Here is a 27985-nt window from a genome sequence, read left to right as displayed (position 1 = left end):
ATGGCAATATGTAAATCAATGGATGTGTAACTGATGTGATTCTGCAATCTGTGTATGGGGTGAAGGTGGGAGTTCATAACCCACTTGAATCAAAGTGTGGAATATGATATGTCAAGAAATTTGTAATGTTTTGAACAACCAACAATAAAAAATTAAAAAAAAAAAGAATTGACCAATATCACACACGAAAAAAAGTAGCTCAGAAATGCAAGGAAAAGTATTATGGAAATTAATAATAATATAGAATTTTCTTAATTTGGGGGACTTGCCATCTTTTAAAATTTGTAATTTGTTATGGCTTTTTTAAGAATAAAAAAAATAATTTCATCCCTGTTAAAAAAAAAAAAAAGAAATATCTTTAGAGTCCCTTGCAGGTCTGATTGGCCAAATGACCCAGGCTAGCCAATGAAATACACCCTATTTTGCCATATAATCATTGGCACTATATTAACATCTATTCGGGATTATTCCATGCATCCTAATCTTGCACCGAAGACAGTTTAGTAAAAAACAATTTTTAAATAATACTGGCACAACTTATTATTTTAAAAAAGATTCATGTAATAGTTGTACTCCACCTTTTTGTAGAACATAAATATAAAAAAATGGGCAAAAAATATGCAATGATTATGTGGTGAAATATGGTAATCAGAAACCACAGGAGAGACTCACCTGGCCTGTTTTTTTTTTTTTTTTCCTCCACCTATGGTCCTATTCTCCTTCTTCCTGTTGGGAATGCAGATGTGTTGTCTGGTCCCAGTAGTACTGTTACAATTGTGCTTAAGAAGTTACATGCTAATTATGGCAGGATAGAAATGTGTGAGTCTGGGTGTCTGCTAGGCCCCAGGTTCTTCAAGTCACTTACTTTCCTGAACCAGTCTTCTTGTTAGGTGAAAAAAACTCCTTCTGTATATAGAAGAATATTTGGTAAGAATATTTTTTTCCTTTATGCAGGCAAACACGTTCTAACTAATATGTACCAACCACCAACTATGCCTAAAGGTGATTTCAGAAAAGGATCTCTTTTCTGAAATTTGGAACAAAACAAAGTGTGTCAGAGTTCAGAAGAGCATTGAACAGGCCATGCTAACTCTGCTTATTCATCATACATCTACTTAAGGCGTATTTACCTCTGTGGCTCTATTCTGGAATGTCACCAGGACCTGCTGTACTTGTGACCTTGTTGTTTTGTTTGTCTGTTTCATGTTAAAAAGGCTGATAATGTGGCATATATTATATTCTTCCACTCCAGGAAACCAGGTCTAAATGCAGTCTGAGAATTATGTGTATCAATGTTAATCAGTAATTATTTAGGTTGCTTTGGGCAGAGGATGTTGATCAACAGCATGATACAGAATCAGTGATTTCTTCCCAAAGGAGGAGATAGTTTGAACGAATATTTTAGCTGGAAGCTGTCTTCTCCACACCAAAATTCAGCCTGGCCCTATGGAGCTCCATTATAGCAAAATAGATACAGCATAAAGAAAACCCCACAAAACCTCATTCATTTTGGAATATAAGGTATCTGTGATTTTCCTTTCAAAAACTGGATATGCTTCTGTTTCAGCATAGTTAGTTTGTATTAGCATTCGTGTGTGGCTGTTAGCACATCTGTGGCAAGTGAGAAATTTGGGGCTTAGATACAGGTATATATGCCTCTCATGCTTTCACCATTTCATGGAAGGGTACATTTTTCTGATTAATGACTAAGTTAAGTGTAAACTTGAAACAGTTGTAAACTAAGAGATTAAGGATTTTCATGTCATAGAAACATGAAATGGTCATCCAACACAGACCCATGGTCTATACTACCCTTCTCTACAGCACAGTAGAGCTGACAAAGTATGATGATGTAGCAGTGTGACATGCGGAGATCAATGGATACCTGCTTCAGGAGAACCTTATGTAAGGCAAAGCTGCCCATCTCCAAATCCATTTCACAGTTAAGTGTTCTCTGAGTTTGGTGGAATCAAAATTGCTTAGTGAGAGAGAAGTGTATTGGAATAACAAGCACAAACCTTTGCATTAAAATTAATTAATGTGCACTGACAGCTCAACTGGAGAAGCATCAACTGATACCATAATGGTGAAGCCTCACCTCATTTACCAGTCAGGGTCCTGGCAGGTAACATATGGCACGATCAAATTGAGTAATTTGAAGAGAGCTTAACAGAGAGACTGTATGCAAAGATATGCACAAGGTTTAGATATACAATAGGGATGGAACAAAACCCCCAAACAGGGACCATTTAACACCTCTAAGTCTGAAGGGACAAGGTCAAGAGTGCAGTCTGAGAAAAGAATGAACTTCCTTATGGAAGCTAAGAAAATTGGGCGGGGGAGGGATCATTCAGTTTGAGACAACATGGTAAGAGAGAGAAAGGAAATAAATACCCAGACTTCATTCTTCTGATTTCCTGCTGGTTTTTCACTTTAACTGAATCCCACTGGAAGCCATTGGCCAAGGAATTCCATGGTTAAAATTCATAGGTTTCAGCTTCCTGAGAAACAAAAAGTGGGGGAGAAAGATATCCAGAGTATTCCAAATGGTTCTAATGAAGACAATTCATTGAGAGACTACTTATAAGAGGTTTGAGCAGGTTAGAGACCTAAGAAAGACTTCCATCCTTAACAGTTGATAGATCCTGTTCTCACTAGTCCTGTTCTTATATTTAATTAACTTTTAAAATGCTCCTAGTAATGTCTCTTTACTTCTGATAGTAGTAGTTACTTCTTAACTCCCATTCTGCCCTTCCCACATATATGCAAACAAACACATTCAATAGGAACAGAATTTTGCCAAATTGATTAAACTCTTCAGAGAGCCAACTTTTGGCTAAGTTGCTGCTTTCTATTTTGTATTTAATTATTTTCTATTCTTTTGTTATTTTCTTTCTTCCTTTAAGATTATTTTGTTGATTTTGATTTAAATAATTGTAATAGATACTTAGTTCACTAAATTTGGGCCCTTATTTTTTAAATATATAGTTATATTTTTTCCTCTGTGAAACAACTCTAACTTTATTCCACAAGAGTCAATTAGAAATGACCCATGAGTAAGTTAGACATGCACTTTTTAATTTATAAGCATGTTATTATTTCTATTACCTTTAAAAAATTAATGCCATTTTTAATTTGATGTGATCAGAAAATGTGCTTCATAGTACTCTAGCCCTTTGAAATGTGATAAAACTTGTTCAATTTATGGTCAACTGTTTTAAATGTTTCATTTGTTCTTTAAAAGACTGTGTATTCAACAATGGTTTACTTTGTATCTTATACCAATTTTATTAAATTTATTTTCCAAGTACTATAATCTTACAAATTTCAACTCTTATAAGTCTTATTTATATATTGCTATTTATTTCTTTATCAATTGCCAAAAGAAACTATTTTTCTCTTTTTCATTCAACTAAAATTTTGAATAACAGTTTGAAGCAGTATTATTATATGAAGCAAAATATAAAATTGTTATATTATCCTTTTAAGTGAAACCTCTTACTCAACATACAAAATTTCTTTTTTTTTTTTACTATTGTCAAGCATTTTTGCCTAGAAATTTGATGTGTGAGCATTTCCATGGTATTTCATTTATATCCCTTCATTTTCTGTTTTCTATATTGGAATTATATTTGTTACAAATATCATCCAATTGTATTTTTTATTCTTTCTGACAATCTCTGTCCTATAGCTGGTTCATTTAGTCTATTAAATAAATTAATGTGAATATTTTCTATTTACCCGATGTAAATTTAGCCTCTTATTTTGTACTATTTGTCCCTCATATGCTATTTTGTTTATTTTTAATTTTTCACTGCTTTTTTATTTTAGGATTGATTGATTGAGTGTGTGTGTGTGTGTGTGTGTGTGTGTGTAAGTCACCATATATTATTTTTATTTCCTGTTTGAATTTATACACTTTTAATATTCTTTTAGTGGTTACTCTAGAAAATTTATACTGAGTTCTTAAAAATCAACAAAGTCTAAAAGTAATAACTACTTTTACTTTTTATTATTAGGATATATTTCCTCAATAAACTTCACATGTTTTAGATATTATCAATTTTACTTTTACCTTTTTAAAAATTCTACTATTATCACTATAATATACTGTCAATGTTCATTTAGATTGACTTACCTATTTTCACCTTTTCTATACTTTTCATTTTCTTTAATATCCAGGTTTATTTTCTCTCTTGCTGAAGCACGTTCTTTAGAATTTTCTTAAGTGAACATCTATTGGCAGCAAACTTATTGTGTAATTATCTGAAAATGATTTTTCCCCTTTATAAACCACTTAACACATTTATTTTCTACACAGACTATAATGCATGAAAAACAAATGGTTGATTAACAGGTCAGATATCGTAGATGGAATGAGCTTCAGAAATATATGAAAATGAGATATGGAAACCTTTCCTGAAGACATTTTTACTTTCTTTTCTCTAAACTTAGCTTTCTTATTTTGATGTGGGCTTGTTTCTCAAGTCTCAGTCTGAGAAAATGATCCACCTAGGGCATTACAAAGACTATCTTATAGGCCACTGTTTGAACTTGTGCTAGATAATTCTTCCAAAGATGTCTCTTCTCCAAGCACAGGGTCTAGCTTTTTCCTGGCCACTCTGAAGAAGCCTTAGTGCTCTCTTTCCTGGAAAACTTTACTAATGCACCATGGTATCAACCACCTTTTCTAAGCACTCTGGATTTGGTATTGTCAATCTCTGCCTCTTGGGATCCTGCTTGAGAGTTAGAAACATGTTTCTTTCACAAGGACATACAAAAGTTTATGTAAATCTTTGACACATTTGTCCCTTAATTTCTGACAAGTCCAAGCAGCTCCAGATTTTCCTTTTCCTTCTCCTCAATTCTTTGGGTCATCAAAAAATCCTTCTAGTATTTTCTTTGACAATGTGATGTGAAGTAATCTACACTGGTGAAAGAATGTGACATTTGGTGTGTTCTAAGCAAACTAAGAGAAAACCTACACCCTAGCTAGTGGAGGCCTTCAGAGTTATTGACCACCCTGAAGCTGTCAGCATGGCTGAGACTCTTCTACACAGAATGGGAATTTTGCTATTTTTTTTTCACATAATTAAGCAGACTGTATTTCCTGAAAATGACTTTTGATCTTTTTGAAAATATGTATTATTACTAAGCTTAGGATAGAAGTCAATTTCTTCCAGTATATCATTTCTTTCAGCAAATATCACTCACTATTTTTTAACTTCTCTTATTACTATTGAAAATCAATCTAATGTACCTCTTTTGAAAGTAACCTATCTGTATGGGGTTGAATGTTCCTCAAAATTTCATATCTATTCAGGACCTCAAAATCTGATCCTACTTAGAAAGGGGATTATGGCTGATATAATTGGTTAAAGATCTGAAGAAAAAGGCATTCTGAATTTAGAGTGGGCTCTAAACCAGTGACTTTGTCCTTTAAAGAAGGGGAGAGAACACAGAAACAGAGAGAGGAGGATGTCATATTGAGCAAGAAGCTGAGATTGGAGTAATGCAGCTGTAAGCCAAAGAATGCCAAGAATTGCTAATAACCACCAGTAGCTAGGGGAAGCATGACATAGATTTTCCCTTGATGTCTCCAGATAGAACGGACAACTCTATTCAGACTTCTGGCTTTCAGTAATGTGAGGGAATAAATTTCTGTCATTTAAACTACACAGTGTGTTTAATTGTTACAGCCAACTCTATGAAACTGTAACATACTTAAACAGATGTTCTAAACTACTGTAAGCAGATATCTGAAAATGCAGAGTGGTTTTAGTTTGCATAACAGGTAGAGACTGGAAGAATTTTAAGGTGCTTGATTAAAAAATCATAGGCTTCTTTGAAGAAAAGGTAAAAATATAAATGTTAAAGATGCTTCTGGTGAGGTATTAGAAGGAAAATAAGGACATGATATTAGACTTGGGAGGAAAGTCAAGCCTTCCTATAAAGTACCGAGAACAAGATTGAAGTATCTTGATTGGCAAGAAAGAACCAACTACAAGTGAGAATTGGGATATTTAGCTAAGGCGATTTCAGATCACAGAGTGGAAGGTGCAGCCTACTTACTTGTTGTAGGTACTTGTTGTAGAATATGACAGGAATGAGATCAATTGAGGAAAAAACTGTTAAGCAGAAAGGAGCCAGCACATTATGATTTGGAAAATTCTCAATCTATTCATATTGCAAAAAAATGCTAAAACATGTGCTGGACCAAACAGTGTGTGGCTGGAAACCTTTTGCTAGAGATTAGGCATGTGAATCATCCAGTTGAAAATCTCAGTGGAAACCAGAAATAGAAATGAGATTACACAGGAAGGACCTGTGGGAAAATACTCACGTTTAATCGTATAAACCTCCTTGAAATATATGGGAAACCCACAAGGTTCTTGAGAATGTTATATCTACAGAAATACTACAAGTTTAGACCTACAGGGACAGAGACTGAATAAAATTAAGGAAGGATGTTGACAGTGAGATTCTATAGGCAGGAAATAGCTGACAGAATTGCTCAGCTATAGATGCATAACACCCCTTAAGGAAAAATAATGAAAAAAAAAAAAGAAAAAAGAATGAAAGAAAGAAAGGAAGGAAGGAAGAAGAATAGATAGATCAATTGATTGATCTATGGATCCTGGAAGCAAAATGGGATACAGTAACAGCAGCCATAGAATTGGGCTCCAGGGTCTTTAGAGTGGACTGAGCCCCAAGGATTAATCTCAGGCCTTGAGAAACAGTAGATTTTGTCCTACTGGGAGGTTGTTTCAAACCAGTGACCACTTTATTTTTCCTGTTTTCTCCCTTTTGGTATGGCAATATCTATTGTATGCATGACTTATCATTGTATTTAGAAAGCAGATTTTCTTTTTTCTTTTACTTCTCAGATCCACAAGGGAAAGAGAAATTTTGCTCTGGAACAGATCATACCCCAGCGTCTCACCCATATCTTATTTAGATGATAATATCTGAGACTTTAAAAAGTTGATGAGATTTAGGATTTAGAGGTGATGGTGAAATGGACTAAGATTTTGAGGGATTTAGGGATGGGTTAATGTATTTTTCACATGGTAGGAACATGAATATGGGGTGGGGGACAGAAGGAAAGCTATAGGGAGTTGAATATTACTGTTCCAAAATTCATATTTATCTGGAACTTCAGAATGTTATCTTAGGTCCATTTCTTCATCTGTCCGTAAGGACGTTAGTGTGGAGGACAGTAAATGCCACGGCTTCAGACGCTTTGACGCAACCTCGGATGCAGGGTCTTGGGGCCAGGTGTTTCATATTGTTGGAACATTCACAGTTGCCCTGGGGGTTGTAGCTCTATAAGTTTGGTGTGGCTGAACCAAAAGAGAAGGCAGGTGCAGATTTCTGCAGAAATTATGAGTTCATGAAGATTTTGAGGAGATGAGAAGGGCTGGTGACTTTCAGAGTGTAAAGTGATTTGGGAAGATAAAGAATTTTTAAATCCCTCAAAAGCTTAGTCCATTTCACCATCACCTCTTTGGAACTAAAGTCCTTAGAAGTTTGTACTGACTTGTGCTCCTGAACTATAAAAGATGAATATATGGGCGAAGGAATAGTTTTTCTTGGTAAATAAACAATTAACAACAACAACAAAAAAACCCATAATGTGAACTTATTTGGAAATCAGGTCTTGGAGAAGCTCCTTCCTTCCTTCCTTCCTCCCCCCAGTTCTTCTTCTTCTTTAAAATGGCACTGTGAATCAAAACCAGGGACTTGAACATTCGACACAAGTGCTCTAACACTGAATACGATCCCAGCCAGGAAACAGGGTCTTTGAAGATGTAATTAGTTAAAGATCTCAAAATTATATTATCCTAGATTTAGAGTAGACTTAGATCCAGTGGCTTGTATCCTTAAGAAGAGGAGAGGAGACAGAGAGACTTTACATGGAAGATGGGAGGGGCGCACTTACATGCCAAGAAATGTCAAGGATGCTGGCAACCACCAGTTGCAAGACATAGGCAGAAACAAGATCCTCACTTCTTCTTCTTCTTATTCTTATTAATATTTTGGACTTTTGGCCTCCGGAATTATGCAAGAATAAATTTCCATTGTTTAAGACCACCCAATTTGTAACCATTTTTTTTTTAATGGCAGTCCTAGAAAACCAATACATTAGCTTTTATTTTTTGATTGGATTAAAAGTGCTTTTCTTTGATTTTGGTGCTCCACAGCTTCACTGTAATACATCTACGTGTGGTCTCATGATTTATCTGCTTGGTATTTATTTGGTTTCTTGGATCTCTCAGGCTTCCTGTATTTTATTTGATTTTGGCCTGGAAGTCCCTTGTTTACTTTTGGTTTTTCAATGCTTTAAAGATTTTTTTTTTAAATGATTTTTCTGGAATTTCTGATTGTTTTCATTGGGAGAGCTGGTGTAATTAGCCTAGCCTGGATTTAGTAGATGGAGAAGTCTCTGCCAGAGTGATCTTTTAATAACCAAATCAGGTCATTTCAGCATTTTGCTTAATACTTTCTAATGGCTACTTATTATGCTTAGAATCAAATCCCAAATCCTATACTTGACCCCGATGATGATGCCTGGATCAAACTCTTCATCCTCCTTCTGGAACATTCCCTCCCACACAAGCTCTGCCCATGCCATGCTCTTACAATGTTACTGCAGCAAAGTTTGTTCCCACTGTAGGAAACAACTTCTCTCCTCTCTGCTATTATTTTCCCAATGAAATCTTGGTCATATTTCATTTTTTAATATTAGGATTCTAGGAGATGCAAAAGGATTTATCAAAGGATTTAAGAATGGCTTTGAAAGCTAATATTTCAGGGCAAAGGAGTTTTCCTTATCTCTCTCATATTACAACATGCAAATATAATTTCTTCTGTCTTATTTAGCATGGTTCATATTTATTGGGCACCTCTATTTATCAAGTATTTTGTAAGAATCAGGGGAGTCCAAGATGAATACGGCATGATACTTTTAACCTCAGGAACTTTACGGTTTGTTCAAGAAGACAGATGAGAAAATAATTTTAATATCTTTTATGGGTGCCCAGAGAGGGGATATCAGTGAAGCCTGAGGTTCAGGAAAGGCTTTCTCAGGAACTTTCCACCAGGTCTTTACAGTTCAATATCCCTGGAGTTTAGAGAAGAGTTTGGTTTGATTAAACTGGGTAGCAGAAAAGGTAATTATAGAAATTCTTCTTGTCTCATGGCTAAAACATAATCATTTGTATTTTTTAATTTAGCCAAGCACTTTCTTTTCACATACAATAAATAATGAATAGTTTGTTGATTGGGAAGTGGACTGTGATAAACTTGTAAAGGAAAATCCCTTCTACCTGTGTTTTAGTCAGCTTTATTCGCTTTTGTGACTAAAAGATCTGACCAGAATAATTTTAGTGTAGGAAAAATTTATTTGAGGGCTCTAGGATTCTAGGAGATGCAAAAGGATTTATCAAAGGACTTAAGAATGGCTTTGAAAGCTAATATTTCAGGGCAAAGGAATTTTCCTCATCTCTCTCATATTATGCCATGCAAATATATTACTTCTGTCTCATTTAGCATGGTTCATATTTATGGGACACCTCTATTTTTCAAGTATTTTGTAAGAATCAGGGGAGTCAAAGATGAATATGGCATGATACTTTTACCCTCAGGAACTTCACAGTTTATTGAAGAAGATCAAACAGTTTCAGAGATCTTAGCAGGCAGCTGGCTCCATTCCTTGGGGCTCGAGGTGAGGCTGAATATCATGGTGGAAGAATATGGTAGAGGGAACCAGCTCACATGATGATCAGGAAGCAGACAGAGGTCTCCACTTGCCAGATACAAATATATACCCAACAGCCACACCCCCACTGAACCACTTCCTCCAGCCACACCCCACATGCCCCTAGTCACTATCTAGTTAATCCCATCAGAGATTAATTTGCTCATTAGGTTAAGGCTATAACTCAATAATTTCTTCTCTGAAACTTCTTGCATTGTCTCACATGTGAGCTTTTGGGGGCACTACATCTAAACCATAACAACCTGTACAAGAAGAGAGTTACTATCTTGACAATAGAGCATACAGTTGTCACAACTGGATTTATAGTACACCTGGGACCACTTGGAATGTGTCCAAGGTCCACATGGGACCGTGATTTAGGAAAAGCAATTTCCAGTTTTCAACTTTCATGTATTGAATGTATACACTTCAAAAACTGCTTGTCTTCTGTGTTTTCCATATCTCTTTTTACAGTATCTCTTTTCACACTTTATAAAAGAAAAACAAATAACTCAATCTTTTGTGAGTTGAATTGTATTGTATCATATTCTCCTTGTTAAAAAAAAAAAAAAAAAACTTTTGCAGGGTGTGGTGGTGCTCACCTGTAATCCCAGCAGCTGGGGAGGCTGAGGCAGGACGATTGAAAGTTCAAAGCCAGCCTCAGCTTCAGCTTCAGTGAGCCTCAGTGAGGCACTAAGCAACTCAGTAAGACCCTGTCTCTGAGTAAAATACAAAATAGGCTGGGGATGTTGCTCACTGGTCAAGTACCCCTGAGTTCAATCCACGTAACCAAAAACAAAATAAAACAAAAACAAAAAAAACTTTTGACGTGCCAATAAATGCAGAAAGGAACAATTTCAAATATAGTATTGGTTACAATACTGAGTAACTGAACAATCTAAATGATTTGCTAAGAACTCCATGTTTGAGAGTGTTCCTTTTTAATATTTTTCATTAAAAACAGATGAGAATCTAAAGGAATTCTTAACCAATAGATTATTAAAAACTAGTTGTTGATGATAGATCGCTACAGAATTTTTGTTATGTAACTCAGAAGGAGTTCAAAGAATTGAATAACAGAGCTGCAACAAATTCCATCTAATTTCATTTACATATTTAGAGGAACTGTGTTTATTAATGCTTATATCTACAATAATTAAGAAATAAATATATTACCATTAATTTCAGTAGCAAGTAATATTCACACATAGATTCAGTCCCTTTTCTCTCACAAGAAGATGAATTTCCAAGTTTTTTATGTTTAATGCATATTTATCAAAACGTCTACAAATATTGTTTTGATAGATTATACACTAATAATAATGTTGAGAACTCAATCAACATGGAATGTTTTAACACATAAAGCCTTTTGTTCTTGAACTTTGATCATTTCAAATGTTATAGGGTAATAAAAATTTTGTAGCATAAAAATGTATCATAAATATATATTATCATAAAGAAGTAGACTAGAAGTGTGAGGTAAAAAAGAAAAAGGAAAAAAATCTATCCTACAATTAAGGAAAAGTACATATATATGTATATAAGTACACATGTATAACTATTATCTATTTATCTATCTGCAACATTTGTAGGTATAGATAAAGTTGCTAAAATTTTACTTTAAAATGTCAATGTTCTCAATATATGGATGTTATAAACTCTGCATTTAATAAAAATTACAAGGATGAATATAAGAAAACAAAAATATTTGAAAGGCTACAAAGTTGGTTAAGGAAGGGTACATGAGCAAAACCTTTGAGGCCCATGGGAAAAAATATTGCCTTCTGACAGACTTTCCAGCTCATCTTAAGAAAGCCGAGTTTCCCAGTTATTGAAATTAGATTCGGTGTGCAGGAGGCAATTCTAGATTTCATATTTGTAACATACAAATCTTTTTTTTTTAATGAATAAAGTATTTCTGCTTATCTTTGTGCTCTGCATTACCTCCCAGGAAAAAACAGACAAAGAAGTGAAGGGAACCACTCATTCAAGAAGGTGGAACTTAAATTCTGCCTGCAGCACCTGTTTATTTCTATGACTGAGAAAAAAGGAAAAGATAATCAATAAGTTCTTCAAATCTATTCTGTTGTTATAGGCTAAAAATATTTAATGGTTTAAGCATTTTGGCAGTGCAGGAAAGATCCCCACATAACTTGATGTTTAAAGAAAACCAAAATTAAAAATGAAGTAAAGTTTTATAATGGTAATTTCAGTCAAGCAATAAAAATATTTACATTTATGTGTAGCTTTGTAATAATTATATTAGCTGGGAAGTAAAAGACCAAATAAAACTAATAAGCAAACTTCCTTGACTTATATAAGTACATGTTAAATGAGCAATGAAATTTTTATTTAAATTCAATGATTTTATATTTGCAATGAAAAAAAGCTTGAAGTTGAAATCCAACAGGATTCAGAGTAAATTGAACTGACATTCTAAAAACAATTGTTTTATTCCTAGTCATGGGTAATGAACAAAGTTTTAAATGTTTTGGCACTATTTAAATTCTTCTACCTATATTGGAAGGTTATTTCTAGAATCACATATGTGTCAAAATTTCCATTAAGAAACTTCATTTTTCTTCCCATACTGGAAATTAAGTTATAACTTGGCCTATTTAAAACAGGTTGCCAATAAATATTTGAAGATAATAAAGTTGTCTTGGTTGGCCTTCAAACTGGCAAATCTATTATGGATATATGTAAATTTCCAGAAGACACCTGAAATTTTATTTCTATCATTAAAAAGATGTATGAAAGATGTATGTAGGGTTGGGGCTGTAGCTGAGTGGTCACGCACTTGCCTGGCATGTGTGAGGCACTGGGTTTGATTCTCAGCACCACAAATAAATAAATAAAATAAAGGTCTATCAACAACTAAAAAAAAAAAAAAAAAGAGTTGCATGTATACATGTACACACACATATAAGTATATCCTTGTATGTTACATGTAATGTGTTATATATGTTATGTATACACATGTATACATGTAATGTACATGTATATTGGCTGTTTATCTATCAATCATCTATCTAGACATAATGAATTATCATCTCTATGCCTGGTTCCAGGCTACTGTTAGCCAGCTGGTAGTGCCGCTAGACAGTATAGTCAGTAGGACAAATATAATCCACAGCTTGGATGATCTGCTTACAGATAAGAGACAGGACCATACACAATAAAGGAGACCAGTCAGTCAGACCTGGAGTTGAAATCTGTTCCTGCCACCTACAAGCTGGCCTAGCTAGCATTCAAGGAATGTTTCATAGAACAGTGTCAATGGCACATTCCTTATTGCTGGTCTACCAATCAAAATTGAAAAGATCAGATAAATTAACAAGTAAGAAGCAAAATTTTTGTCACATTACAAATCCAGAATTGAGCTTCAGAGTTTAGAAAGCTGCTTAAACATTCATATAGAATGGGTTGACTCACCTCAATTAATAAAGCACAGAACAGCTTAGGTGTTTTTAAAATCACATGATGAGCTGGATGTGGTTGAGCAGGCCTGTAATCCCAGGGATTTGGGAGGAAAGTCCCAAGTTTGAGGCTAGCCTCAACAATTTAGTGAGAACCCGTCTCAAAACAAAATAAAACACAAAAAACAAAAACAAAATTACAGGATGAGTCCCTTCCTAAACTTACTATGTGGACTCAAAGGTACCTATCAATTTGCACAGCAAGACCTTGTTACAAAATCATATGTTAAGGTTAGTTTGTCAACTATAATCCCAAAGTGTTAAATTTAGATTTTTTTTCCATTAAAAACAATTTAAATTTATAATTCTACAGAGTAAATTATTGGATTTGACCTCTGATAAAATATAAACTCTGAATATATTGCACCATTTACTTCATTTTGAATACTGTTAAAATAAACATTCAAGATAGCTATAATTGCTTTAAAGTCCTTTCTGCCATTCCCATCAACAGAGCCCTGTGAGATTTGTTTCTTTACCAGAAGTTGTTATCAAAATTAAAAAGATTAGATAAGTTAACAAGTAAGAAGCAAACTTGTCACATTACAAACTGTGTGGAGTTTCAAGTATTTTAACACTTGAGATATGGCTTTTCACTCATACTTTTGTTCAGTTATAATTATGAAGTGACAGAAAGATTAAGTGAAATAGTTATTTTCTATATAAGTTGTCTACATGTATATTTTCACAAAACAATGAGGACAATTCTAAAATTTTTAGTGTTATATTTATATCAATGATATGAATTAAGATAGAATTTTATGTCTATTGAGTCTATAATGCATATTAGAATTGTATTTTATATGCCTTTTAAATTTGTTCATTTAATTGGATTTCTAATAACTCACTTTTATTTGTATTTTCCAAATATATGAATTCATGACAGATTAAGGGCAAAAAGTAAAAAGAATCAATCTTTAGCCACAAATGATTTGAGAATCACTAAATTAGGAGACTTTTTGGCACATTCTATAAAACAAGAATGTCAATACTTTAGCCTGTCATGATGGCACACTCCTGTAATCCCAGAGACTCCCAACACGAGAGAATCTCAATTTTGAGGCCAGACTCCGCAACTAAGTGAGGCCCCAAGCAACTTAGTGAGACCCTGGCTCAAAATAAAAAAAAAAAAAAAAGAAAAAGAAAACAGTACTTTTAAAATTGTATAATTAAAATCATTAGTGAAACATCCTTAGACTCTAAAAGTTTAGTCACTCAATACATGCAATCTCTTACTCTTGCTGCATTTATACTTTACTTTTTTTTTTTTATGGCATGTGTGAGGCACTGGGCCAGTCTTGAACCCCTGCGCTCAATGGATCCTCCTGCCTCAGCTGCCCAAGTAGCTAGGACTTATAGGTACATGCCACCATGCCTAGCTTCATTTGGACTATTCTAATAATGATATCTAACTTCTTTGACACCATGTACTGTTCCACCTTCTTCACATGTATTAATTCATTCAATCCTCCGTGTCTTCTGAAATTAGTAATATTTTTAGTTTCATTTGATAGATGAAGAAACTGAAGCCCTTTGTAATAGTTTTTACCAGGTGATGCTATAATAAATAACAAACAACCCCAAATTCAAGTAGCTTATTCCAACAAATATTCATTTGTTGGTTGTATTATAATTTGGTGACTTGTACATCACTTTCCTTAGCTCTTTTCTATGAGTCTTTTTATTCCAGGCCATAAACTAATGGAGAAAATATCATTTTCTTTGTAGAAGGAAAGACCAAGGAGATAGTGGAAACTCACAACAGCTCTTGAAGCTGCTTGCTGGACAGGGTGTACACCATGTTTACTCGCATTCCACTGGCCAGAGCACATATGTGGCCAAACTCAAGGTCAATTTTATCCTCTTATAAGAATGGGAAGTTATTTGGGGGCACTATAGTACAGTTAGCCATAGTTACTCAACCTGGAAGTGGTTGTGCTAATATTCAAACCTGGCAGTTGAGTGCCAGGGTTGCCCTCTTCACCATAGCATCACATTTCCTATTCCCAAGAGTGTTGAATCAAATGGAGGAAGAAAAATACCAACAGTGCTTCTTCTCTCCTTCTGCATCCAACATGGGATGAAGATTGATGACCTCATAGAATCCATGAAGCCAGATAAGAAACCCCAGGGCAAGTTCAGGGTCTCTCCAAGCTATAGTGTTTCATCATGGGTATATCTTCAATCACAACAGGATGCCTTAGGACAGCACAGGTGAGATAAGTAATACATGTCCATGTTCCAGTTCTACATAATGACAAATGTTAGGATTTAAGGCTATGTATTCACCTTCATTTTATTTTTGGCAGGGGAGGGAGCGGTGCTGGGATCACATCCAGAGCGTCATGCATGCTAGGCAAGTACTCTACCACTGAGTTACATCCCAGCTCCTTCCTTCTCTTTAAAAAGAAAGAAAGAAAGAAAAAAGATTTCACTTAAGAAAAAAACAGTGGGCTGGGTTTGTAGCTCAGAGGTAGAGTGCTTGTCTGGCATGTGTGAGGCACTGGCTCAATCCTCAGCACCACACCATCTACAACTTAAAATATTTTTTTAAAACAGAAAGAAAAAAGAAAACCTACCTTTTCAAAAAGTGCATTTTTCACTGCTTATAGTATTATACTGAGGTTTCCAAGTGGGTGTTTTTAACATTATATGGAAGATGCAATGTTAACCATATATTTTGAAATGTCTGGCTTAATATGCATATAATATAGTGTATTTATAATTTTCTCTTTTGTATAAGTCTGTGTGTAGATTGTTTGCCACCTAGTGGCAGTTGTTTTCAACTCAAACATTAATATTCATGACCAATTTTAATTAGTTTGGCAGTGTGCTTCTTTTTTAAGGAAAGATTCCAAAGTCATAAAATGTTAAAAAGTGTTGACAATGACATTATTCTGCTCTAGCAAACTTAAAAAAAATACCTTGCAAATTTGGTTCATATTTAATCCTTGACAATGACAAATGAGGCAGTGCATTCAGAAGTCATTTCCTGTTGCAGAAGAATGTAGAGAATGATAAAATGAACATTTCAATTTTTAGCAAATAATACTAGGATGTTCTCTGGATGTGTTGGTTTTGTTTTGCATTCAATGTGGCTTGGCAAAATATAGATACACAGTTGCTGAATTCATTGATTTATCATAGCACATTTTGGTGTATGTGACTAAAGAGTTAATCAGTTTTTCCTGGTAGTCATATTTTAGTTTTTAATATTTATTAAAAGTCATTTTACAGTCAAAAATCTCCTAAGATCCTGGGCAGCACAGTTGGAATAATTCTTACAAATATAATATAAAGCAGCATTCCCAGTTTTTTAAAAAAAAAACATAAAAATCTCAAATTCTGTATTCAGTGTATTTAAATATATTAGAATGGTTGGGAGAGAGAGAGAGAGAGATGGAATTTGGAAATGAATTTTAAAAGGAGCAAGTGAAGAAATGAATCAATGACTAAGCTAACAGGAAAGGGCTTAGATGACAATGTGCCTTACAGTCAGATCAATGATGATAATGTGCCTTAAACAGAGATCAGTGATGAAGAAAATCAACTGAATCTCCTAACAAGAGAGTCAAGTAATGCTGATGCTTATCTCAAATTTAAGAATCAAATTCAAAAATATTTTTTAAAATCACAATTTTCTCCCCTGAGCAGAGGAGATATTTCTGCCAAACCCAGGAGATAATTATTTTAACCAGATGATTTTTGTTTTGGGCTAATTATAGACAGTGTGAAGTTATTTATATTTCAGGTTCACTGGGCATTGAGAGTTTGAATATTCAGTTCTTAAATATACAGTAATTAAATTGTATATTGAACTTAGGGTAGTAGTCTGATTAAAAAAATACTTGGTGGAGAAAGAATAAAAAAGAACAGAGATAAAGACTGAGATATTTATGGAGAGAAATAGTTGGCCTACTTGGTCAGCATTTCTCAAATTTGGGGAGCTCCCCCTTTCTTGCTAGGCAGTGCTCCCAGAAAAAGATGGTGTTGCAAGGACACTGTTGCCCATTTTAGCCACAGTGATAGTCTCCACTTGGTGTTTCTCAGACACACTTGACTAAATGATCTTTGTTCCTATAAAGAAAGACATTCACCCCCTGCAAAAACAGCTTTCCATGCCCACTTTGGGAAATCCTCATGCAGTCAGACTCTTCTCCACCATCGCTCTATTTAAACCTGTGTTTTTCCTTTTACCATAGTCTTTATGATGTCTGAAAGTTATAACAATTTCTTTACAAATATAAACACAAAGGTAAAAGTAGTATGTCAGAGTTCTCTGAGAAACAAGCCTGATAAGACATATGTATATTAGATATACAGAATGATTTGCTATGAGAGATTTGTCATGTGATCATGGTAGCTGAGACATCCCAAGGTCTTCCATCTGCAAACTGCAGGCTCAAGACAGCTGGTGGTGTGGCTCCAGTCCAAACCAGGGGAGCCATGGCATAAATCCCACTCTGAATCCAGAAGCGGGATACATGAGGTGATATTATAAGTCCTGGCTGGAGCCTGAGAACCCGGAGCACCATTGTCCAAGGGCAGGAGAAGATGGATGTCAAGAGTTCCACAAGGGAATACAAATCCACCCTTCCTCTGCCTTTCTGTTCTATCAGGGCCTTGCATGGTTTGGGCGATGCTCACTCATGTTGGTGAGGGATCCTTCTTTACTCAGCCAACCCATTCAAATAATTATCTCTTCCAGAAAACAAGCCTACCCAGAAGTAAGGTTTGACTAGCTATCTGGTATGCTTTAGTCCCACAAAGCAGACATATAAGAATAACCACCCCAAGGAGTATATATGCTTCTAGAAAAACTTTAAACCTAAATAGAGATTTTGAGATAAAAGGTTTTGTTTCAAAAAATGAAACCATACCACAGATCTTTAACGGCATCTCTCCTTTCTCATTAACATATCTCAGACTTCCCTCCTTGTCAGTGTATTCACATTATGTACCTTGTGCTTTTTTACCAGCCACACAATATTGCTGAATGGGGTTGGACACAAGGCCTTGGGAGCAGGGCAAATTGCCGACACAGACAAGGCTTTAAGGTTGGGCACCAGGAGAAGATGGCTTCAGGCCTTGGGCAACATGAAGGAGGAAGGAATCAGTTATGAACCCAAGCAATGGCAGTAAAGTGGGAAAAAAGAGACAAAAAGAAGCCATGGAGATTAGGAACAGGCTGGGGGGCAATGACATGTGTGTGGAGGTAAAACAATATTAGGTACAATTTTTGAACATTTACCATATGCCTAACTCTAGGCTAACGTACTTTATGTCCACCTTATATTCTTTCTTTAATCATCACACAAAAAAAGTCCTGTGAGACAGGCATTATTGTCTCCATCATGCTTGAGCAAACCAAGGACTTGGTCACTCAAGTAAACTAGTGAGGTTGGGAGGCTGGCAAAGGGCAGGATGTCTGTCTGCTTGGAGTAGTGTTGTGGTTTGGATGTGAGGTGTCCCCCAAAAGCTTAAGTGTGAGACACAATGCAAGAAGGTTCAGAGGAGAAATGATTGGGTTATAAACATCTTAATCCAATCAGTGGACTAATCCCCTAGTAGGGATTAACTGAGTGGCAGCTGAAGTGGTAGGGTGTGGCTGGAGGAGGTGGGGACTGGGGTGTGGCTTTGGGTTATATATTTGTATCTGGCAAGTGGAGACCTCTCTCTCTCCCCTTCCTGATCATCATGTGAGGGGCTTCCTTCTCCCACATTCTTTCACCACGTTGTTGTGCCTCACCTGGAGATGGGAAGAATGGAGCCTGCTATCTGTGGATGGAGACCTCTGAAACTGTGAACCCTCAAATCCTCTACAGTTGTTCTGGTCGGGTCTTTTATTCACAGCAGTGAAAAAGCTGACTAAAACAAACAGCGAGGCCTACTTCTCACTGCAGAGCCCAGGACCAGGTGCACATCTAGGTGAGAGACGCTGTGGTGATTCTGATTGACTTCAGGCCTGGCCTGACCACAGGACTCAGGGCAGGCCCCAGACTACACTAGCTGGCTTTCAGGAGGATAGGAGGTGGGGGAGGTGTCAAAGACAAGGTGGGGAAAATGCTTCCATGCCCTGTTGTTTGTTGTTTTCCTGAATGTGAGGTTGTTTTGTATCTCTTTTCTCCTAAGGCCAGCTGAAGAATGTCAAAGTTGTGTGGTTTTACATCCTGGAATCTCCCTTCTCCTGACCAGCTTTCTCACACTCTCAAAAAACCATCATTGGCCCTGCCCCCAGCTCCACCCTGGGAAGAGGACTTTCCCTTCTTCAGCCTCCTGCCAGCCACAGTTCTCTCCACTTCACCACACCCCACCAGCTCAGGCTCAGCACACTCAGCTGCAGGTTCCTGAGGTGCAGACATGTCCTGTTGTCCACGCGTGCAGTGCCTACGGTGACTTTCCTGGCACACCAGCAGCAGGAGAAGAGGAGCTCAGAAATATTTGTTGAATAAATGGCAAGAAATTTGGTCTAATTCAAGAGCAAAGAGAGAACAGGTGTCTAAGATTCACTTCTTTAATTTCCTAGGGAATAACATAATGGGAAAGGCAAAATATTGTGAATGGACATAATGCTGATATAATTCACCAGGAAAGGAGCTGGAAGGTGTGTGGCCTCGTCTGCCAAAGTGAAAAAAAAGAAATTGAAATAGTCTGTATTTCAAATGTTTTATTCAATTTTTGCTATCAATAGTCCAGGTATCAAGAGTCCAACCAGCCGGGTCCTTGTAGTGCGTGCCTGAAATCCCAGCAATTGGGGGAGTCTGAGGCAGGAGGATCAGAAGTTCAAGGCCAGCCTCAAAAACTTAGGGAGGACATAGGCAACTTAGTGAGACCCTGTCTCAAAATTAAAAAAAAGGGCTGGGGACGTGGCACAGTGGGTAAGTGCTCCAGGTTCAGTCCCCGCAGTACCAAGAGGGGGAAAAAAAAAAGGAGCCCAGTCATACACAATATACATATATGTATTTATGACATGCATACATGCCTGGGTATACATGTGTATATATGTACATCTTACATATGTAATTTTTATGTAAATTATATATAATATACTTCACACGCCTCTAAGAAGTTCCATCATATGTGCCTAAACATCAGCTATTGCTATAGACACTTTTAGATATTGACATATCATGGTTTATTTTATGAAACTCTTCATCATAAATTAGTTCCTTTTATATCGAGGGAAGATTTGCAGAACAAAAAGTCCTCACAAGAGAGATGTTGGTGAGTCACCTCCATTTTGGTGACTCATGCCACTTTGGTTTCATAACCCTTTTAGTAATATGATAATAGTAATGCTTAATGTGTCTGGGCCTCTACAGAGCTCTGAAGATCACATACGCAGTGTGAAGCCGTGAAGAGGGGCTTTGGAATCTAAATTTCAACTATACTACTTCTGATTTGTGTGCATTTGGGTGAGAGCTAAACTTTAATTTATGTATCATCTCTTCATTAAGCGGCTATTTTGAAGATTAAAGGAGGTAATCAACCAAAGAACCAAATTCATTATATTCTAAAAAATGTTGCACACATTTTGATCCTTTTCCTTTGCCTCTAAATGACAACAGTAGTGTCAGACAAATAAGCACAATAGGCATCAGCATTGGGTAAAGTTAAAATGTGAATTTCTCTATTTTACATTGCTATTTTTAATAGCAATCATCAAGGTGAAACTTAGTGACCCACCTTAGATGGTATATGTTTAAGGAAGACTTAGCAACCCACCTTAGATGGTATATGTTTATGTCTTTCCTGGGAATTATATGCCATCTTCTCTGACATTCAAACTTCTCTGTGAGGAGAGGCAAGGGAAGGATGAGAACGTGAAATACAGAATTGTGTATTTTGAGCAAATGACTTCTCCCCATATCTTTCTGGAGTAGATCATTTGTGTGATAAAGTGAAGCATGACTAGGCATGATTACACACATCTGTAATCCGAGTGACTTAGGAGGCTGAGGCAGGATAATTGTAAGTTGGAGGACAGTCTGGTCAATTTAGAAAGACCTTATCTCAAAATAAAATACAGAAAGGGCAGAAGGTATAGGGCAGTGGTAGAGTACCCCTGGGTTCAATCCCTAGCAATCCCCCACCCCCGAAATACACATATAGAGTGAGACATGGAGAAGTAAGGTAAACTTGCCCAAGACAGGAACAAAGTCAGATACCAAGAGTAAGCAACATTGGAAAACTGGTGTTTTATATTCTAGAAGTTTCTGTGGCTTCCTGTGGGTTTTTTTTTTCTGCGTGTGTATGTGTGACTCATTTGACTTCCTATGGTTTGTATGCCACAGAGATTTGCAACAATACAGAGAAGATATATTGTACCAGCCCTCCTAACATTTCAATTCAACCAACATTTACTCAGCCCAGACTGGAAATATTAAGTCTAAATGTCTCTTCCATCCCATGTAAGGCTTCCCTTACTCTTCTTGCTGATTAGGGAAATCTTCCCTTACTCTTCTTGCTGATTAGGAAATCCTAATTTAAATTTTAGGATGAATGATTTGTTCTTTGGTAAAATAGAGTTGCTGTTTTTTTCCCCCCTTGTATCAGTACTAGTATCGATATTTCCTATTAGTAATTTGTTCATTAAAGTGAATAAGCTTGCCAGATCCTTTTCCCTATTTTTATAATGAGAAGGAGGGAGTGACATAGAACAGTGAAAAATGAAAAAGGAAGGCTGTGGGTACCTCGTGTAGATTGACCTCACAGGATTCTGTGATTTGATTCCCCGTACCACTTGGTTTACAGTCCTATTCAGGAAAGGATGTGGTTGGTACGTGTACTGGTAGAACATAAGCAGTTACTAAAATCATAATTTTGAAGAACATTTAATAAGATGGGAAAAGACTCCATATATCATTAACTAAACAGAATAGGATCAATAATCATTTATATCATATGATCCTAATTTTATAATGCACGTGTGCATGTGAGTGTATATGTTTATCTGTGTGTGTGTTGGGGGGGTAGAATGAGCTATTTTCGTGAAGTCAGAGCCAAGATGGGAGCCTGGCCTGTGGTATTAAACCTCCCACCCTGGAGGGGTCCCCAGTAAGCTCAGGGCAAACCGGCCTCTCAGGTTTATAAAAATCTTCCAGGAGCTGTGGTTGCTACTGTGGTGTCTCCTTCTATTTCCTGATGGAATACAATTAAAAGAACTTCAGACTATACAGAAGGGTGAAAATATGACGATTTGTGATCATCTATTTTCTTTCCATATCCTAGAGGTAAACTCTGTAGTGGCTTCCAGAAAGGTTTTATTTTTATGCAAATACCTATCCTTCCCCTACCTATCATTATACTGTTTTGTATCATTCTACTTTGTATTTCATGTGCTTTAAACAACTTTTCATATCAGTATTTATTATATTTCACAAAATGTGCTATATGTCAAGCCCTCATCTAAACGCCTCACAAATATTAGATCATTTAAGCTTCACAACAACTTATGAGTGTGTACCATTCTTATGTTCATTTTACTGACAAGCAAAGTGAGAGAATGCAGAGATTATGATACTTGACATAGACAGCCCCAGTTATAAGTGGTGGGCAAATTCCTTTATGGTTCCAGAATCTGCACCGAGCCTGTAGAATCTATTAGTAATCTCTTAACTGAGCAGCTAACTGGCATACCTAATGTGTATAAATCTCAGAAGACAGATAGCTGTCATTTTTCTTATTCCCTTGTATAAATTATCACAATCTATTCATCTAATGTCTTATTTATTAGTGCTCAGGTTGTTTGGGATTTTTAATTATTATAAAAATAATTACAAAAATTGCATTTATCATTTATCTCTGTAAATGCTCTGTAGAATCTCGGGATAAATGCTTAGCAGTGAAGATGCAAAATCAAAAGATAAATTATTTAAACATTTTATAAATAATGTCAAATTATTTCACAAAAGTTTGTACTGACTTCTCTCTTATTAACAGTCTGTGACAGCGCTTATTTCTCTCACATCCAAATGCTGTTTGTTTACTTTATCAGCAGAGGAAGAAAGAAGCTACGATTGGTCTTTCACTATTTCTATTGGCATTTTTAAAATTAAGGGTGTAGGGAATGCTTTTAACTGTTTATAGAGCAATTATATTTTTCTCCTAAGAGCAGTCTTTTTTGACTTGTATTCTTTGACAGTTTCTCCAATAAGATTTTTTTTATTGATTACCAATTTGTTTTTGTTTTTGTTTTTTAAAAGGACATTATCCTTTGTCTGTTCTATATAGTACACATGTATTTTTCTAGGTTGGAGGAAGTCAATGTCAACCTAGTGAACATTGTAGAAACAGTGAAACTTTCAGCAACTGGGCTACAAGATGGATGGTAATGTATGAGGAAAAAATCAGGGCATCCCTTAAGGTCAGAAGTACAAAGCTGAAGGCAGGTTCTGAATACATACACCTTTGAATTTTGTTCAACATTCCCAGAAGTTCCTAGAGGGACCATGTCATGAAGACCATCTCAGGAAAAGACTGAGTTTCCAACTAATCAGTATTTAGAAGTTCAGTACACTGATTTAGCAGATTTCTAATGAATGTTAGTAAAGCAGCACAGAGGAGTGGTGAGGAACATGCTCCAATTAATCTGCCTGAACTCAAAACACAGTTTTAGTATTACCAGATCTGGGATAGGGGGTGGATAGCACCTTACCCCTTAGGGTCTACCAGAGGATGATGTGACAATGTATATGAACTCTATCAGGGCCTATACATAGTTAATGATTTTTTTTATTTACCTGCACTTTCATCAATGAATGTATATTTTATTACCCACATGAAACAATAATTTTAATAACCTATTCCCTCTCAATAGGCTTTGTTTATTAACTGCAAACCAACTCTGATTCCTCCTATGTTCCTCAGGTCTGTCAATCATACCTAGCTAGCTATCCATCCATGACCTTTTGCTACTAAGAATTTCAAGTAGCATACAGAAAATATAGAGAAAAAATTGGGAATTATAAATGCTAAAGTGAAAACAGGTTCAGGGGGAAAAAGAAAAGATAACATGTAATGTACATAGGTGTACATGTATTCTAAGAGCCAATTAGCTATTACATTCTGAGAACAACTTCGATTCTGAGATTCTGGGAAGACAAAGCAAAAAAAGAAAAAAAAATCTAATTTTCTTTAGAGGAAAAACAAAATACCCCAAACTTCCTTGGGGAAAAGAACTTTCACCAATTGAAGAAGCAATTGGAGATATAATAAGTAGTTTTTTTCAGAAGTGGCTGTTCATGTGGGCATTTCTTGGAATTTCTGTCAATAAAAGCAAAGTAATAATAAAACCTAGTTAACAATTTTGTGAGCCAATGAAACAACATGGCCCAAGTACATGGTTGTTGGATGATTAGACATGATTATAATCTGAATATAAAATGGATGTAGGCAATGCCTGTCCTTGAAATAAACCCATTCAATTCCCATTTTGAAACTTCCTCATAATAATGCTTGAATCTATTTACTCTTAGAAAATGTTGGCTAAAATCATAACTTTTATGTATGTATGGATTATCTTGAGAACAAATAACATATTTTCTATTTTTGTTTTGCTATACCCCTACATCATGCATTTGCCAATTTATGTCTCACTAAGTGGTTTGATCCAGTGCCACATACATATTCCTTTTCATCTTTAGTTGTCAATATATGAATTTCAAATGCAATTTATTTTTAAATTTGGTTTAGACTAAATTAGTTTGATGATTTGAATTATATAAGACATTATGAGAAAATATTAAAGTTAAGATCCTGTTATTGCATGAAATTCAGAAATGCTTTACTGTCAAAAATTGGGGTCAAAATACTCCTTTAACTTATGTCTTCCAATCACTTTGCATATTTAGTAAACACTTGAAAGTGATGAGGTGCTATCCTCATCAGAATGTTTGATGTCAAAATTTAGTTATCACGCTGATTTCCCTACATTGTCTGTTTGAAACATGAAATGTGAAATAAATCCTGTTTATTTAGATGTGATTAATAACAAAGCTAAAAATAAATGATCACCCCCTTTTTATATTAGGGTTGTAATAATAATCATAGATTACAACCACTTTAGTAATCCATCTCAAAAATGAGCATTGTAATATTTTAAAGAAAAATCTGTTCTTCCCCAACAAGGAGACCTGGAAGGTTTTTTTCAAGAGTGATTTTGTTTCTTTATCTCATTGATAAAAATCCAGGAAAAAACTACACCTTCTTAATAGATCACAATTTGGATTATTGACTGATTTATTCTTTTATCTCTTATATAATTATTCAGATTTCTTTTGCATTTATTTTATTACTTGACACTCTTTCATTGACTGAGATGATTGAGTCTTTTTATGCCTTGTATTGTTTTAACCTATTTCTTCTTGAAGATTTTTTTCTGCTCTCAAATTATTATAACCTTTGTAGTGCCACATCTGCATTTATGTTGATAGCTTATTTAATTTTACTTTTATCACATGGGAACTGAAGTAATTTAAGATGTGGTATTAAATTTTGGATACTAATAAAAATTCTTTTCATACTAATAAAAATTCTTTTCATACTAAATCCTTGCTTGTTAGCCCAACTGCCCTCTGGGAACAGCTGCAGGGCCTCCGCAGGGTGAGGCCTATTGTACTGAGGGTTTTCTGCCTCTCTGATAACTAACCGCTCTTGGAGGTGGACCAAGTTAGAGCCACACAATGCCAAATTTCAACACCATAGTAGAGTGTGCAGCTCAGATTTTTATTTAATGAACTGACTAATGTAATCCAAAATAATCTTTAAAAAAGATAAGGTATAAATTTTAGGCTTTTGTGAAATTTAAAAGATATTTTAAGAGCAAATTGAATATAATCCTACCACTAATGTAAACAACTCAGTGTGTTTCTGAAAGTAGGTCTGAAATAAGAAAATAAAGATGAAATGAAGACTTTCTAAATAGAAAATGTTATTTAGAAAATGAGGCTGATTCAACCATGAGACATAAAAACAACTCATTCCTGCTAGTGAAGACGCAGAACTATAGTAAATAGTGTTTCAATCGATGTAATAAAATGTTAGTCCACATATTCCTTAAAAAAACATGAATTAAAGACACAATTAAAAATCCCCTATTCTCTGATGAGCCTGGACTATTGACAGCTAACATTTAGTGGCTATTTACCATATGCCAAGCAAGAAATATGTTATTCTCACATCAATTCTCAGTGGTAGATGCTATTTCTATTCATGTTATACAGATGAGGAGACTGACACTTCCCAAAGATATGTGATGAGTGTACAGTGGGGTTTCAACCTGCAATCAGGCTCTGTTGTCAACTATCTTAACTGCCATAGGGCCTGGTGTGTTTCCCATCTATTAGATATCTGCCTGTTACAAAATATAAGTTATTGCAAGACAAATAACTACAGAGCAGAAAGGTTAAGGGAGTTAACCCAAGTCATTTGGCAAGCTAGGAGAAGTAGTAGCTGAGGGATATGATTACCTACCTGTCTTCCTGCACTGCCCTAAATGATCCTGCTGCCAACACTCCTCCCATGACCTGGCCCTGTCCCCTGCCCACCAAAAAGACCCACCAAAAGTAGCTAGCTCCGCCCATCGTCTGGCTCTGCTGAGGCTGTATATAAAGCCCAGAACCTCGTGGCCACCAGCCATTTTTTTCCCTGAAAACGAGCCACATCACGTGTTTGTTGGATTCACCCTGACGCTGAATAACAGAAGCTTGAGGATGCAAGATTTGCTCCCCACCTTGCCCTGTGCTTACAGTAGCAAAGAATTCTGGTTCCCCCATCCTGATGTGCTCCTCAAAACTACACTGCCTCCTAGTTAGTGCTTTAGGAAAGCTAATATGTTAAGAAATCCAGAAAGTAAATTTAGAAGTATAAGCTGTGGTAAAAATGGCCCCAGAATAATTAAATATGACCAAAGTGTTTTAATCATTCTAATTTATATCATCCGCTTGGGCACGTCCCTCCAGCCCCCGAAGTTTTCTTTTCTCAGGGCATTATCAGACGCTTCAAGCAATTGATCGGACTAAATTTCTTAGACACATATAATTCTGCCATAGTTCTGAGTTATAGCCATGGAGATGACACAGTTTCAACTGATTTGTGAATGATGTTATTCAAAGCGCACCATTGTTTGGATCATAGATTAAGAAGGTAGGAGCCTTCTGAACTATTCATCTGACATCTTTTATTAATTTTAAATTAACCTAGAAATTAAACTGAGTTACTTTTATTAGGAAGAGAAATTGGTTTGGCAATTATCTGGATAGTCACTAGCCTGTGTTTTATTCTTAGGGCATGGCTTCAGTTGCTTATATAACCTTCAAAAAGTCAATAAATCTCTCCCAGTCTGGAGATAAAAATTAGGAAGCTTGATTTCATCCTGCTTTCTACCACTTAGCACTTCCCAACAAATCTCCTTTGTGTAATGTTATAAGATATATGGAATTAGCAGGTAACACTGAAGAAGCACAGTTGCAAACATATTAGCGGGGTTCTCTCCCAAATTTTAGGCCTGGGGGAGAGGGCACTGTGTCTTTAAGACTTAAGGAGGCATATTCAGAAGGGCTGGGCCTGCAGCCTTGGGACGAACCTCATTTGCCACACTGCTGGTTGTCAATCCCAGAGAGGTGGAACCTTTCTGGAAGAACATGTTTCAATGCCCAACAAACATCTTGCAAATTCCCTTGCAGTTCCACTTCTAGTCTTTTCTCTTACTCCAAGATTTATTCAGAATCATAAAATAATTCACTTC

The 27985-nt window shown here is 35.8% G+C and overlaps 1 pseudogene; it reads right to left on the bottom strand.

The window, feature by feature from the left end:
* Positions 1–4383: 4383 nt before the first annotated feature.
* On the bottom strand, positions 4384–4880 carry LOC107152146 (annotated as a pseudogene).
* Positions 4881–27985: the final 23105 nt, after the last annotated feature.

Source organism: Marmota marmota, unplaced genomic scaffold, assembly GCF_001458135.2.
Source record: "Marmota marmota marmota unplaced genomic scaffold, marMar, whole genome shotgun sequence".
Lineage (NCBI taxonomy): Eukaryota > Metazoa > Chordata > Mammalia > Rodentia > Sciuridae > Marmota > Marmota marmota.
The sequence above is the reverse complement of the archived record's forward strand: the minus strand, read 5'-3'. Positions and strand labels throughout refer to the sequence as shown.